Below are 17,360 nucleotides of genomic sequence, written 5' to 3'. Positions count from 1 at the left end.
ATATTAATTGTACATGTTAGGGTGATTTTTATTAAAAGGTAGTTCCAATACCAATAATTAAAGGGGATATTTAGGAAAGAAAAATACTTATATTATATTTCTTGTGTCCATTATATGAAGTTCTCCAATCATGTATGGTCATGTGTTCTCTATTTTTATGCAGGTGAAATAAAGCCCTTAATTTGTCACTTTAGGGTTACTCCAAAAATTAACCGAATTAATACAATATAGTACACAATTAGGGTCATATTCACTTTGAGGGGCCGAAAATGAAATTAAATCCTAGTAAATAAATGCAAGTAACCTAAACTATAAAAAAGACTTTTTTGATTTTGATGAATTGCTAATTAAATACTATGAATCAAATTGAAATTAAAATACTTTTGTTATTTTTTATATAAAAATGATTAAAATGAATGATGATGAAGGAAATGAAAATGAAACACACGAGTAAACAATGATAATAATCAATCCTCCAATTCAACAATGCAGACAATCCTCACTCTAAAAGATACGGGAGTTAAAGCAATGAATTAAGAATTATAATCAAGCTTTTAATCCAACAACCAAGCTACCTCGAATTGCTACCAAATATTTTCTAAAATCCTAAATTACTAACTGCAACTAGAATAGTAAAATGGAATTAAGGATGCTAAAAACCAATACTTAATTAAAACTCTTAAATCCAAAACAACAAAATTAAAGCTAGTAAGGGACATTACAATCCAAAATTCCAAATTACCTCAGAAAATCATGATATATTAACTCCAAAGCCAATGTAAATGTCATAACCACAACATTATAATTGAAATTAATGCTATAAACAACCCAATGTCAAATGCTAAACAGTAATCCAGCGACACTAATTTTCAAATATAATCAGATTAAATAATACAAATTTTTCAATAATCAGAATAACTATCCTAAGACCTAGGAATTGTTAAATAACTATTGGACAAGAAATTAAAGTAACAAAAACTCCCTTTTGATGATCCGAGCTCCTGCTATTGTCGTTGAATTAGAGAATTATAGCCTTAGCCACGGATTGCCATGAAAAACGTTATGATCAATTTTTTGCTATAGGCTGCCATGGATGGAAGAACAACAAGGAAGCCGAAGATGATGATAATGGCGGAACTGGACTGAGAAGAAGATGAATGGAGAACAGATCCAGCACTTTTGTTCCGTCCACACTGCCGTTGAGAACCCCCTATCTTCATTCTCACTCTCTCTCCCTTTAGTTCTGTTGACGCCGAGGAGGAGGAGCAGAAGATCATGAATTGTGCCGCACACGTAGCCGCCAAGTGCCCCTCGCATCCTCTACCGTTAGCTCGCACCCTCGCATTGTCTTTTCCTCTTTTTTTTTTTAAATTATTTTTTATTATATTTGCCTTTTTTTTGTTTTCTTTCTTCTCTTCTCTTCATTATTTTTTTAATTCTCCAAAAACCTGCATCAAAAATTCAAAAATAAGGTGCATTAATTGTCCTTAAAAATCAAGTAATCACAATTAAACCAAAATATGACAATTTTACCCCTATAAAATAATAATTCAAAATAAAACATATTAAATCAATTAACAATCAATTAATGCCAAGAGGACTAATTAAATTGACAAAACCTATATAAAAGATATCAAAATATATAAAAATAATTGAGTTTGTCAACTCCTCCTCACTTAGCCTTTGGCACTCCTCAGCAAAACATCAATAAAGAGGAATCTAATAGAGAGACTTAATGCAAGCAAACATAAGACCGACTAAGCATGAATATGCAATTAACTCAAATAGCTTTTATTCCTAATCAATCAACAATCATAGAATACTTCAGTGTAGAGAAATTAACACAAGAAACATAGCAGGATAAAGGAAGAGAAATATAATAGAGCTCACATAGGGTACAAGTGTTTTACTCATCTCTCAAATGGAAAAAACACAGTAGGGAGAGTACGAGAATGGTGTTTACAGAATTTAGAAAGAATATATTATATTAACTAATCCAAATAGCATCTTTAATCTACTCAAATTAGTTAATTAGGTGTTACATTAAGGATTAGAGGAGTACTATAGAAACTAAAGTGGCACAAATTAAAGAGAAACAGAGATCAAGGAAAGATGGGAGAAGAGATGAAGAACACACACAACTCAGACATCTCCATGGTAACTAATTTAACCAACATAACTATCAGTGCTCTCTGACAGAGAAAAAGGACCCCAAGTGATACGCAACTAATTAATTTTTACCCAAACCTTTTTAGCATATGCATCTAATAAGGGTAAGTTGGAAAGTTTAACTCTTCTTTAGACAAAAGCAACGATTTAACTACATTTTCTTAGTGCTGGTTAAGCAGTTAGATACATAGGATGAGGCGGTATTTGGATAAGGTCTTTAAAACATAGATTGAGATCATTGCAATCATATATATGCTTCTAACATTTTTTTAATAGTACACAACCCAAACACACAGACTACTACACCCTTTGAATCGACTCACCTAATTCACGTAAACTTAGTTACCTTTTTTTCCCCAGTTCTCCCCTTATTTAGTGCTCACTTTATTTTTTGAGGAAGGTAACTCTTGTAACAAGTCATTTCATACATCCAGTAGGGGTATATTAACAAAAGAAATATTACATACGTCTTAAATTTTGTAATTTGTCTCATAAATAGAAACAAATCTCCCTACAAAATTTCTTACTAATAGAAACTGAGAGAGCATTATTATAAGTTACACTCTAGAATGATTTTATGGTCCTTTAATGCATACAAGTTACTTCAGTCATATATCCTTCTCAATAAAAAAAGTAGTTTAAAGATTAGTTAAAGCATTAGATTTGTTATAAAACCTTAATTAGTTCTCAAAAGGTAAAGTGCCCATTTCATTTTGGTCCTTTAATTTTTCAATTGTTTAAATAATGACATATATGACAGAAAAATTTATCATTTGATACTAATGATTTTAGGGTTAGATGACTGAAAAAATAGTTTTTAAAATTATGAGACCAAACTAAAATAGTGTGAGAAGTTAAAGAACTAAAAGTACATTTTTACATTTTTTCAATATTACCCTTATTAGTTACACTAAATCCCACTATCAACTACTCCCTCCATCGCCAAGTATAAGAAACAAATAACTACTTTTCTTGGTACAAAAGAAAATTTATTTTTATTGGTTCAATGCTTTAAATATTCTACAATTTGCTTTTTTCTTTTCAAACATACTGATTGAACCCAATTGTTCTATGTTATTTCATATCATTTTAAGGGTATTTATCATAGATTTTGGCTCCTTTTGATGATAATTGTGCTTAATTTAGATTAAGAGTCCTTGCTTTGAGTTAGTGTCTTTTTGAGGTTAAAATTGTCATAATTGGTTATTAATTGTATTCAGTTGATTTCTAGGACAATTGATGCTTCAAATTGTTGCTTTTTATTGCAGGACACTTGAGAATTGGAGCCAAGATCAAAGACCAAAGGATGACACAACATAAGATCAGAGTATCAGCACTAACACAGTTTGCCGCGGCGAAGAGAATTCTTCGCCGCGGCGCCAAATTGAAATCTCACCAGCAATCTCTCAGGCAGAGTTCGTCGCAGCCATTTTACAGCTTTGCCGCGGCGAAATCACAAGATTAGGTGGAGCTCCTCTTGGGAATGCTTCGCCACGGCGAAGGTATACCTTCGCCGTGGCGAAAGACTTGTATTAGCAACGCTAGATCCGGATCAGAACGCGAAAATGGAGCCTCTAATCATATGATCCGACCCATATGGACCCTCTAAACTCTCAGAAACCCTATTTTTGGGGGAGAACTCCATTCTATCATCTCCAACACCTCTATTCTCTCATCTTCTTGCCTCTCCACCTCCATCTTCTTCCCCATCCATTTCCTTCACTCCATCTCATTTCCTTCGACTCCCAGCTACCATGGCCGATGGATTCACTTCAGTTGGAGCTTTTCTTGAAACTATGGAGGGCTAGGGTTTATTAACTCTTGAAGATGGTGGAGTAGCATGAGTTTCCAATCTTCAAAGGGGAGTTTTAGTTTTAATCTTTAGTTTCTAGCTATGTGTTTATGATTTCCTAGGTCTAGGAGTTGTAAAGTCTTAGTTAGGCACTTTGGTTAATTCTGTAATCATTGGTTAATGATTAACATTTGTAATTTGGATTGATTGATGTTGAATTTTGTGCTTAAATATATGTAGTTGCATATATGCTTCTTGTAACTCTCATGATTCTCTCCTATCTTGCATGGTTATGTTTTGATACTGAGTTGATTGTGTGTTACATTGAGCCAATTGCATGATCATTCCAAAATTACACATTAGGGAAACTTAACAAAGTTTTCATTAATGAGTTCATTAATGTAAGCTTTGGACTCAATGAGTTATTGAGGTTGTTATTAAGAAAACCTAATGGATTTGTAAAACTCCTAATATTTTAACTGAACTATGATTGCCATCAAAACCATTTTTAAGAGATTTCCTATCATTCATTTCCATTCCATCATTATTATCAAAAATACCAAAAATATAGTAGCTTATGTTTATTTCCTTTGCATTTAGTTTAGTCATCATTCATTTAAATCTTAAAAACCCAAAACCCCATTTCATTGCATTGCATGGCATTTAGTCTAGCTTAGGTAATTAATAAAGGCTCCCAAAAATGAAACGACCTGAGTTTGCACTATACTGCATAGCTTGGATTTATTTTTGATTGAGAACCCCAAGGCAAATGACAAAAGGCTCTCGTCACATACCCGTAATGAAGTCATTAAAGGGAGTCATTAATGAAGTTCCCTAAATTTAGACTGGAAAAGAATGTAATCCTTTTGACAAGTAATTGCACAATGTTATAAAGAGATTTGAACCGAAAGGCGTCTTCATACTTGTATCATTAGTTAGAACTCGTACCTTCTTACAATTGCATCACTCTTGATTCAATGTAATGGTTATATCTGTTGTTGCACTTGTTAGTTTTGGCAGAGAAGCAACGGTCTTGAGGCAACAGCTGCAACACTTGCAGGAATTGCACAGGTACAAGATATTGATCTCAACATGGAAAATTTTATGTTCTGCTTTTTCACATCAAGAATATATGGAACAATTTAGTGAACCAGAAGTAACTTATTTCCTCTGGGAAATGTATAGGCAATTCATGGGTGAACAACTTTCTGGTTTGGGAATTAACGAATTGAAAAGTTTGGAAAATCAACTGGAGATGAGTTTGAAAAATGTTCAGATCAAGAAGGTATAATAGATCATTTCAATTTATATCCATATTCAATATAATTTAATACATGTGGCAAATACGATAACCTGAGCTTGATCATTAATTGGTCTGCAGGATGAAATTTTGACAGATGAGATTAAAGAGTTACAACCCAAGGTATATATTCAAGAATTCTGTTTCTGATCTTCCCATGTGAAAAATATTTAATAATCGGATTTATGATAAACACACACAAAGACATCCATAACTGAAATGCAAGGACAAGAATATTCGTTTTATTTTGGACAACTAATGAAAAGTTGAGATCCTCGTCGTTGAAGCTACAAGTGTCAAAGGACAACCGACAAAATTATTAATAATAATGCTTAAGAGTTCACTATAAAATAAAAGTATAAAATTGCTTTTGAACAGTTGAAGCATAAAGGAAAGTTCAAGTAAGCAAGAAGGACAAGTGATGGCTAGTCCTCTCTTTCTTAGGATCTCAGAAAAAAGGAAGCAAATGCAAAGATCTTTTCCAGCTAGGGCAGCAAATGTCCTCTGAACAGCAAATCACATTGATCAGATATCCTCGTACTGTAAAGCAATTGGAAATTCAAGCTCATTATTATTTAATTAATTAATCGCCAGCAACAATATCTTTCACATTGATTTCTGAGTATATCGAAATTCTAAGTCTACCTGCGTCCAACTCATATTGCACCATTCCAACGATTACTTATACATGCTAAGATTTTCTCGTTTTTGTTCATAACGAGTTAAAGTTACGAGCTAAGATTACTTGGTTATTGATTTTTTTTTCCTGAGTTTAAATTAATTTATCGATAAATTGATCAATCAACGATTTATCGATCAAATGATCGATCAGCCCCTTTTCACTGATTGAAATTATCTGAGTCTTTATTCGATCACTTGATCGATCATCAATTTATTGATAAAATGATCGATAATCCAATCTACAGAATATTCCGTTTTCACATAACATGATCGATCAAACTTGCTTCTGGGATTTTGAACTGAACTTCTCCACTACATCATTATCGATCATTTGATCGATAAGTCTCTGATCGATCACTTACTCGATCATTTTAGGATTTATGCTCTTTATGGAAATATTTGTCAAACTACGTTTTATCAATCAAATTTCTTATCATCCATTTATTGATAAGTTATTCGATCAATATACTTTGAAGATAAATTCTCTCTTACTTACCTTTATCGATAAATTGATCGATCAAATATTTTCCTATCACTTACTCAATCAATAATCCAGCTCTTTTCATAATAGAGGCAATAGTGAGATTTAAGAATATTCTGAATATTTCTCTTCGAGCTTTTCTCAGCCTTGATGATTATCTTAATACTCTATTTTAAGAGTTTCAAAATCATAGGTGACTTTGAGCTATTTTTTTCTGCATATTCTTTCTGAAGTTAATTTGTCCATTTATCGATCACTAGATCGATCATTTGTTAATCCATAACATAATCGATAAATATAGTTATTTATCTCAAAATCTTTCATCTTTATTAATTGATAACATAATCGATAAACCAGTTATCGATCATGTCTTCGATCAAGGTTGTTTAGTTTCTAGTTATTGGATCTTATGTATGATTGATTTACTTCTCTCTTAATATAAGAATATTACTATCATTTTATCAGTTATATTCCTGAATATCATTCTGGAGGAAAAACTTATTAGATTGAAGTATTGTTACAGATTACAAAGAAAGTTCAACGATTATCCAACAGTTATTCAGTAGCTTGTAGCCTACCATGTTAGAAGCATTAAATAGCGAATATTGTTGCAACTAGGAAAACACGCAACTAAACTCTCAACGGCTAGAAGCTCTTCCGTCTAACGGTTATTAAACTTCCTCAACTATAAAAGGCGCGAAGAAGCATTGATTGCATAGAATTGAATACGCAAGCTACCTTCTGAAAATAACTTACTGTTGCATTCAATACTCTGTTCTTGTTTGTACTGGACTTCAATGTTTCTCATCCATTTACTCTGTGAGAGAGTTTTACATATCATCTTTAATCACTTTCTGAGTGAAACTCAAGAGTGTGGACTCTTGAGTGGGTCTGTAACCTTACAAGTAGTAAGGGGGAGCGATTGAGTGAATCAATTGCTGTACTGCGGCACCAAGAGTCTGATTAATCTTGAAACTTAGTGAAATACTCAGAGGTGTTCTGAGGACTGGACGTAGGTCAAGTGGTTGAGACTGAACCAATATAAATTCTATGTCTACTCTTTATGGTGAAATCGCTCTAACTTACGCTCTCTGTTTCTGTTTAGCTTACTGTTTTTAATTTGTAAAATTTTTATAACTCACCCAATTCACCCCCCTCTTGGGTGAGACTGCCACTAACATTTGGTATTAGAGCAGGTCTCTTCAGTAAAGACTTAACAATCCGAGAGAGATCCAATGGTAGGTTTCGAAGACAACATGCTACCCGAAGGATGTTCAACGTCAAAGCCACCTGGCTTCAATAGAGAAAACTACACCTTCTGGAAGATGAGGATGAAGATCTTCATCAAAGCTATAGAATACGGATTGTGGGATGTGATCGAACATGGGAACTATATCCCAATGAAAACCGTAGATGGTCAACAAGTTCGTAAGAGTCCTAATGAGTTCGATGAAGAAGACAAGAGGCTAGTGACACTGAATGATAAAGCTATAATATACTAACTTGTGCACTAAGCCAAAAGGAGTATTTCTAAGTTTCTAGTCTGGAAACTACAAAAGAAATGTGGGAGACGTTGGAGATTGCGTACAAAGGAACAACAGGCGTCAAACAGAGTAGAATCAACACTCTCACCACGGAGTTTGAATTATTCAGAATGAAGAATGGAGAAAGCATCCGAGACATGGAAGTCAGATTTTCACACCTTATCAATCATCTCACTGTACTCGGAAAGAAGTATAGTCAAGAAGATCAAGTGAGAAAAATCTTAAGTGGTCTCACGAAAGAATGGGAGCCAAAAGTAACAGCCATCGAGGAAACAAAGGGAGAATCAATTGGCTCTGTCGCAGCTCTGTTTGGGAGTCTGGCGGAGTATGAAAGCAAGAAGAAATACAAAAAGGAAATGAAAAAGAAGAATCACAAAGGCATTGCTCTCAGAACTCAAGAGAGTGAAGATGACAATGAAGAGGACCTAGAAGATAACGAAATGGGTCTTATCGTCCAAAGGTTTAAGAAATTCTACAGAAACAAAGCCGGAAGGAGGTTTCAATCAAAACACAAAACATCCACATCTCAGAATAAGCCAAAGGAACCAATCATCTGCTTCAAATGCAAAAATTCGGGGCACATCAAAGTAGAGTGTCCTCAGCTATCCAAGATGAAGGACAAAGAAAAGAAGAAAGAAAAGTTTTGAAAGAAGAAAGCCTTTGTCACGTCAATTTGGGGAGATAGTTCCTTAGAAGAAGAAGAAAGTGACGACAAAGAAACCGCCAACATTTGCCTCGTGGCTCAGGAAGATGAAGATACAGAGACAAATGAGGTAATCACTTCTAAACCCTCCTATGATGAATTACAATCTGAATACAATGTGTCACATCCCAAAAATTTTCATTTGGAAATAAAGGATCAAAAATTGGGATGGGGGTCAATATAGGAACTAGACGGAGAGATGAAACAACTTTTGATATGAAACCCCAAAAAGGTCTGAGCTGATATTTTCATAATTATCGGTCTAGGAAGAGCAAAACGGGAAAATTTGTGAAAAATTCCAAAAAAACCCTGAAAAATAGAAAAAGTATAGAGAAGAGGTTTTGGAAACTCAGTTAAGGCCTGAAAGGTGGAATTTCGGTGAAAATGAATTATTACGGAATTTCCAGTAAATGGAGGTTTTTCAGGAAATTATTGAGGAAATGAAAGAAAATAATTATTTTAATAAGTTAAAGGCCTTAATAAATTTGAAAGATTGATGGAAAATTCATCTAAATGTGTGTTTGAATTTATAAAATTGGTTTTAGACCTTGGAGGCTTAGGAATTAATTTTAGAGAATTTATTTTTCTCAGATTTACAGATAAAGGCCTAATTGGAGAAAAATTCAAAATAAATACCTAGAGGTGATAAAAAATTATGAAAATTTTCAGATCATGCTCTCATATTAAAAGGTGAATTATCATGGAGATAAATAAATTTTTGGAGGTCTGGGAAAATTATGGAATGTTACTAGCGAATAGTAACTGATAAAGTTTCAAATTGGTTTGGGATAGTGATTTGGTTTGTGGGCCATATTTTTGGACCACCTCAAAACATTTGTGGGGCCAAAAATAGATCCATTAAAGGCCTAATTTCGTGTACTTTCCAGATTCCACTATTTTTATTAAATAAAATGTGAAATTAAGAGAAATTTTTGTGGAAAAATCTAGAGAAATGCCACATGGAGTGATCTGAATATTTTGGACACTTGATGGTTGCCACATACACCTTCTTAGGTGTCCAATTTCGTCCCAATCAGGGGGCAAGAGGATAGATGGATTTTTTCTATGAATACCCCTTGAAAATACAAGAAAAATGTTAGAAAATTGGGAAAAATAAGGGGAAACTCTGTCACTGTTCATCCAGCCACCCTTGCACGAAATTTTGAGGTGTTTTAGGCAAGGAATCATCCAACTTACTTCAAGGAAACACTAAGGTATGTCCAAGCATCAATATCTCTAAGTTTTACATTGTTTAAACAAGGATTTTTGCTTGGGAAAATGCTAGAAAATTCTGAGAAATTCGGTTGAGATGTGTGATGATTAGGGAAGGATAGAAACCTTAATAATCAAGTGGAATAAGGAAGATTAAGTGATGTATGGATTGATTTTTGGATGAAATCAAGTTGGGGTTTAAGGGGGATCATTTCGTTCAGCACTGTTCATGTAGAAGCAATTTGGTTTTGCTTGATTTGATAATTCCAATGGCTTTAAAACATGTTTTGGTGTAGGGATATAATGTTGGAAAGTGTTTAAAATCATTGGAATCAAAAATAAAATTTTTGGAAGCATATAGCCCCCTATTCGGCCAAGAGGAGTTCATAGGGAAGGAGTTTGAATTTTAGAAATCTGATTGGACCATTGGATTCCTCATAAAAAATTATATAGGATTGAGTCATGAGATGGTTGATTCTAAAGGAGGAATCAATTTGTTAAAAATCAAAGACAAAAGGGGGGAAATTGTTAAGTAATGTTAAAGTGTTGGAACTAAGTTGTCTTGTGATTAATATGGCCTATGTTTATGCTTGGTTTAATAGGCATTGAGAGGAGGAATTAAGGAGAAGCATTGCTCCTTGGAGGAATTAGTTGGACAAGCTTTGCAAAGGTAGCTTTGAATTACAATTCGATTGTTTATCTTGCTTGTTTGTTGCGATTTGTTGTTGTTTGGATTTGGAGGAATTTTGTGGTGACTTTGATTGTTGATTGACATTGGTTATGCTTTGGCCAAATGCTTTGTGGTATGTCAATGTGAATGATATAATGTTCTTCTCCTTGCATGATATTTGGCATGAATTCCTATGAGTTGGGAATGAATTGGATTGCATGACATATCACAATTTAACTTGCAATGATTTACATGATAATTATAATTCATATGCTACTAAGATTTTCTTGAAATCTCATTCCTCTGATGTTATTTTATGCCCTAATTAGGAAGTGGACCAAGCATGGATCAAGGGAAGGAATTGGCCTTAGCATGAAATGGCTTTATGGATATTATGTTATGTTATGTTATGTTGTGTAAGGTATCATTGAACTTTATATAATGGTTGTATCTAGTTATGGATGATGTTATGATGTGTATTATACTTTATTCTCATGCTCTAATGTTGGAATTATGCATGGTACATTATGGAATGGATGTGGAAAAAGGAAAAGGGGAAATAAATTAAAGAAAGTGGCAATTAGGGGATAGAAATTCCCTAAAAGTGCCAACTTGTGGCACATAAAATAATGTGCAATTGTGAGAATCTGGGCATGAAATTTGAAAATCAAATAGATCTCATTTTTAGCTTTAAAACAAGTGGTAATTCATTAAATTTGGAGTTGTGTGCTAAGAGTTATACCCTTCTAAAGTTGGGCAAAAATACTGGAAAATCGAAAATTTACCAAATAAACAGTACACTTTGACAAATTTTCTGGAATTATTCTGGATGGAATTGGACCTAATGATTATTTTTCCTCCATAGAGCACTTAGCAAGCTTCGTGTGAAAATTAGAACCACTTCGTTTTGATTTTTCTAGATTTACTTATGAATTTTCAAATTTGATCCATTTTCAGATGAATAGTGTACGGACGGGATGAACAGTGAAATCCTGAAATTCAAAAATTTTCATCCGAAAACGTTATGAAACGACTTATATTGATTCTAATTAACATATAATGGATTATAAAGAGAGGTGTGACACAATGCATTACATTCAGAATTATTTAGAATTGCAAAGGAGTTGGTAAGCTCCAAGAAAAAAATAAAGCTTATGTAGGAACAACAAGCGAAGCAGAAAGATAGCACAACTCCACCTCCAGTATGTACAGAATGTGAGCAAAACAGAAGAAAGGCTGAGGACCTCACCAGAATCTTGCAAAAATTCATTAAGGGCAGTGAAATGTTCAAGGTGATTCTAGGAGCTCAACGGTGTTTAATGGATAAAACTGGAATAGGATATGATCCTATTCAAGATAAGAGAAAAGGAAAGAAGAAAAGTGGTTGTCAATCGTATCTTACGTTCTTTAAAAGTGTTGTTCATTCCTCTAACCCTTTTGCATTATGTTCTTATTGCAACCGTAAAGGTTATACAACCTCTTCTTGTTATCACAAGAAGAAAGGAACTTACGGGACATTAAAATAGGTGCCCAAAGGTACTTATGTTCCTAGGACAATCCATACTAACCAAAAAGGACCCAATAAGATATGAGTACCTAAAACATGATTGTGTTGTTGCAGGTATGTCTCAAAGCATCCAGAACAAACAAATGGTACATTGACAGTGGATGCTCCAGACATATGACAAGTGATACCAAGAAGTTCACATCACTCAAACCAAGAGAAGGAGGCAAAGTGAGCTTCAATGGCAATCAATCCGGGAGAATTGCTAGAATTGGAGAAATAGGAAGTGACAAAGGAATGAAGGTTGAAGATGTCTACTACATAGAAGGCTTATGTCATAACCTGCTCAGTGTAAGTCAAAGTATTGACAAAAACAACTGGGTGATCTTTAATTTGGAGGAATGCTTAATCATAAGCAAAGATGACTTGCCACTGAAGAAGAAAGAATTGAACATAAAGCTGAGAGCTCCAAGGGACGATAATTGTTATACTACTCAAATTGATTCAAAATCTTCTGAAAATTGTTTTATTAGCAACAACGAGGAAAGTTGGCTTTGGCATAAATGACTTGCACATGTTTACATGAATCGACTTTCAAAATTAACAAAAAGGGACTTGGTCATTGGTTTACCTAAAATTCAATATGAACATGATATTATTTGCGATGCCTATCAGAAGTGTAAACAAACAAAGTCCTCGTTTAAATCAAAGAAGATAGTCTCAACTGAAAGGCCACTCCAAATGCTTCACATGGATTTGGTTGGTCCATCAAGAGTCAAAATTTTTGGTGGAAACCTGTATGCTTTTGTGATAGTTGATGACTATTCAAGATCCATCTGGACTCTGTTTCTTTCCTCTAAAGATGAAACATTTAATGCTTTTATCATTTTTGCCAAAAAGGTCCAAAATGAGAAAGGTATTTCTATCGTGTCAATCAGGTCTGACTATAGAGGAGAATTCGAGAACAACAAATTCGCAAACTATTGTGAAGAGCATGGGATTGATCACAACTTCTCAACACCAAGGACTCCTTAACAAAATAGAGTTGTGGAAAGAAAGAACAAAGTGCTCATGAAAATGGCAAGAGCAATGCTAAATGAGAAAGGAATTTTACAAGTGTTTTGGGCCGAAGCAATAAGCACAGCATGCTACATTTCCAATAGAGCTTACATTAGAACACTGCTAGGAAAAACTCCGTATGAACTACACAAAGGAAGAAAGCCTAATCTGGCTCATCTAAATATCTTTGGTAGTAAGTGCTACATTCACAACAACAACAAAGAGAACCTCAGTAAATTCGATCCTAAAGCTAATGAAGGTTTATTTCTTGGCTACTCTAATCGTAGTAAAGCTTACAGAGTTTTTAACAAACGTACGTTCACCATTAAAGAGTCAATACATGTTGTGTTTGCTGAAATTGAGTCAATTTCAAAACCTCTAAATGATGATGCTGAGATCGTTCAGAATTTTAAAAAATTGAATTTGAACAAATCTTCAAACAAAGAACTTTCAGAAGAGTTTTTAGAAAACAAGGTTGATTCAAATGAACCTTTTTCACAAGAAAATTCTGAACAGCCTAAAGCTTGGAGACATAATAGGAATCATCCTTTAGAACAAGTCATTGGTGAAGTTAATAAAGGGGTCAAAACCCAGAGACAAGTGTTTAATGAAGTACGTTTTTCTACATTTATTTCACATATTGAACCAACCGATATTGAAGAGGCTCTATCCGTGAATTTTGGATGGTAGCAATGCAAGAAGAGTTGAACCAATTTGAGAGAAATCAAGTTTGGGAATTGGTACCCAGACTTAATGACCATCCAGTCATAGGCACTAAAGAGCTATTCAAAAATAAGCTCGATGAATCTACATAAATCATCAGGAATAAAGCCAGACTAGTAGCTAAAGGCTATAATCAGGAAGAAGGTATTGATTATGAGGAATATATGCTCTAGTAGCTAGATTGGAAGCAATATGAGTACTCTTAGCCTTTGCTTGCATAAAAGATTTCAAATTATATCAAATGGATCTTAAAAGTGCATTTTTGAATGGTTACACTCTAGAAGAAGTTTTTAATGAACAACCTCCTGGTTTTGAAGATTTAAACTTCCTGATCACGTTTACAAACTAAAAAAAGCTTTATATGGTTTAAAATAAGCTCCTAGACTGTGGTACGAACGCCTTAGTAATTTCCTAATAGAAAAAGGCTTTGAAAGAGGCAAAGTGGATGTTACACTTTCATTAAAAGAAGTAGAAAGGAACTTTTGATTGTTCAAATTTACATGGATGACATTATTTTCGGAGCTACTAATGAGGATCTCTGTCAAGAGTTTGCCAAGTTAATACAGGGTGAGTTCGAAATGTTGATGATGGGAGAACTAAATTTCTTTCTAGGATTGCAAATCAAGTAAAAGAAAAATGGCATATTCATATCCCAGACGAAGTATCTCAAGGAGTTACTAAAGAAATATGGATTAAAAAATGCTAAAAGTGTGAAGACTCCTATGAGCTCAACTATTTCAGTAGACGCAGATGAGAAGGTCAACGACGTGAATCTAACTAAGTATGGAGGAATGATTGGGTCATTACTCTATCTCACGGCAAGTAGACCAGATATTCAATTCAATTTGGGAATATGCGCAAGATATCAATCAGCCCCCAAAGAATCACATGAAGAAGCCGTCAAGCAAATCCTCAGATATTTTGTCGGTACACAAAATTTGGGAATCTGGTATCCAAAGAAAGGCATAGAATATCTAATAGGATACTCAGATGCTGATCATAGAGGTTATAAGACAGACAGAAAGAGTACCAGTGGACAATGTCAATACCTTGGAGGATGCCTTATCTCATGGTCAAGTAAAAAACAGAATACTGTGGCAATATCCTCCACTGAATTAGAATACATTGCCACTGCCTGCTGTTGTGCTCAGATTCTATGGTTAAAACAACAACTATAAGATCTGGTAATCAACTTGAAAGAGATTCCAATTCTGTGTGACAACATGAGCACAATAAGCATGTCCAAGAGTCCAGTTCACCATGCCCGAACCAAGCACATTGATGTCAGACATCATTTTATTTGGGACCATGTTCAAAAGAAAGATATAAAAGTAGAATTCATCGCTACTGAATATCAAATAGTAGACATTTTTACAAAGTCCCTTAACCAACAGAAGTTCAATAACTTCAGAAGAGAATTGGGAATGGTAAATCCCAATGAGCTGTAAGAAATTTCTCATTATCTCTCTAATTTGAGTCTTTAGATTTAAAGTTTTGATGATTAAAAGACTAACTTAAGCATCGAAGTCTATGGAAATTTGTTTTGCAGGAAGCTCTATTTCAACAGAAAAAAACAAAGGTAAACAGAGTATGAAATGATCAATGAAGAGATCGATAATCATGCTGTAAAGAAGGGTTGATTTATCGATCAACACATCGATCAACAGTAGCGTAGAATCACAGTCAAGTCCAGCAAATGGGTAAGAATTATAAAAAAACTCACTCCTTAAGCTTTCTCGTTCTCCACTGATCCAAAACACACTATTCTATTAAATTGTTGTTCCCTTTCCACTTGAAATCACTCCTTAAGCTTTCTCATTCTCCACTGCACACTTCAAACACTCTTTTCACCGATCAAATCCTCAGAATCCCTTGGTACAACAAGAAATGATGAGAGTCAAACAGCTTGGAAGTGACTGAGAAGAAAACATAGAAAAGCAAACCCAGTCTAGAGATATTGCCACTCCTAGAACGAAGAAAAGATATAGACCCAAAGTAAGGCTAGATCCTTCAAAGAAAAAAAGGGTACTGAGAATAAGAGAGGGCCAAGTCGAAGGAGTTGGGCAACCTACACCACAAAGACGGTCTCCACACTCAAAGTCCAAACTAACAGTTGTGACCGAAGATTCAGAAATAGAATCTGATGATGAAGCCTCAGTTCAGAAAGTGGTGGAGGCTGCATTATGAGCTCCTATACCTAAATAACCACGGCACAAGAAATAGAGAACGGATGAGAGTGTGCCTCAACAATCTTCTGGCCAAGGTATACATTCTGAAGCATTTGAGTTATTGATTGGAAACTTAGATCAAGATGTGAGCTTATCAAAATTCAAAGCTGATTTCGCAACTAGAAAGTTCTGTCCTTTGGTCTCAGTAGATTTAGACAGTCTGAAAAGGAATGAGAAAATTAAGTTAGACATGAGTAACCCTCTGGCACACTATTCTAACTGGTTGAGTATTGGTGGTGAATAGTGCCCTGAGGTGGTCAAAAGATTTTATTCCAATATGGACTCTATAGAAGAGTATGATGACTTGGATAATTTAGTGAATAATTATCTCACAACACGACTCAGAGGCAGAAACCATTACCCTCACTTCTACCAAGATAAATGAGCTCTTAGGAAATCCTGAATCTGTGAGAGGAGGGGATATGAATGACATAAAAGCATATAAGGTTTTGATGCAGAGTGATAGTTACCCAGGAGAGCTGAACTTCCCATCGAAACAAATGTGTGATTATTATAGAATATTCCACTACATTTATTCGAGGAGCATGGTGAATAAGTTTGGCAGTTTCTCACACCTAAATTAAGATGACTACCTACTGTTAGCTAGGATAATCAGTGGAGAGAAGATCAATATTGGAGCCTTGATTTACAGTGAGATGAAGGATTTTACCCTCAATAAATCCAAATCCACTCCTATCCCCTATTCTTAGCTGGTAACATACTTCCTCCAAGCACACAATATTGCACTATTCGAGCCTAGGGAAGTTAAAGTAAAAGTTCCTGCATTTGGAGTTAACCAGCTCAACAAGATGAAGATTCATGTGCCCTTTCCATCTTCCCAAAAATTGGCAAGCAAGGAGAAAGGAAAACAACCAATGACAAGTGCTTCAAAGGGCCAAGATGAAGCTGAATCCTCTGCAGACCCCTCTCAAACCTCAGGTCCCTCATTTTATGGCAGCTTTATTCAAAATATTTTTCAAACTGAGCTACAAGAGTTTAAGAAAAGAGTATATGCCACGGCCAAAGACCATGGGGAAATATCTGACAAGAAATTTGATGGCCTGTCCAAAATTTTGGATCTTCATCGCCAAGCCATGGTAGTTTTGGAAAAGGAAGTCTCACAGAGGTTTGATCATGTTAAAAGCAAAATCAGAGATCTAAAAAGGATAGTGGCCTCTCTCTATAACAATTTCTCTGCACCAAGCACTTCCTTCAGTTTTGAAGTCCTGCTTTAACACCCATCATCTCCTTCTCATCCTCAACCTCAACCAGAACCACCTACATCACCTATATC

The sequence above is a fragment of the Neltuma alba genome, unplaced genomic scaffold, assembly GCF_004799145.2.
Source record: "Neltuma alba isolate B1F8T4 unplaced genomic scaffold, ASM479914v2 tig00002907_pilon, whole genome shotgun sequence".
Taxonomy (NCBI): domain Eukaryota; kingdom Viridiplantae; phylum Streptophyta; class Magnoliopsida; order Fabales; family Fabaceae; genus Neltuma; species Neltuma alba.
The sequence above is the reverse complement of the archived record's forward strand: the minus strand, read 5'-3'. Positions refer to the sequence as shown.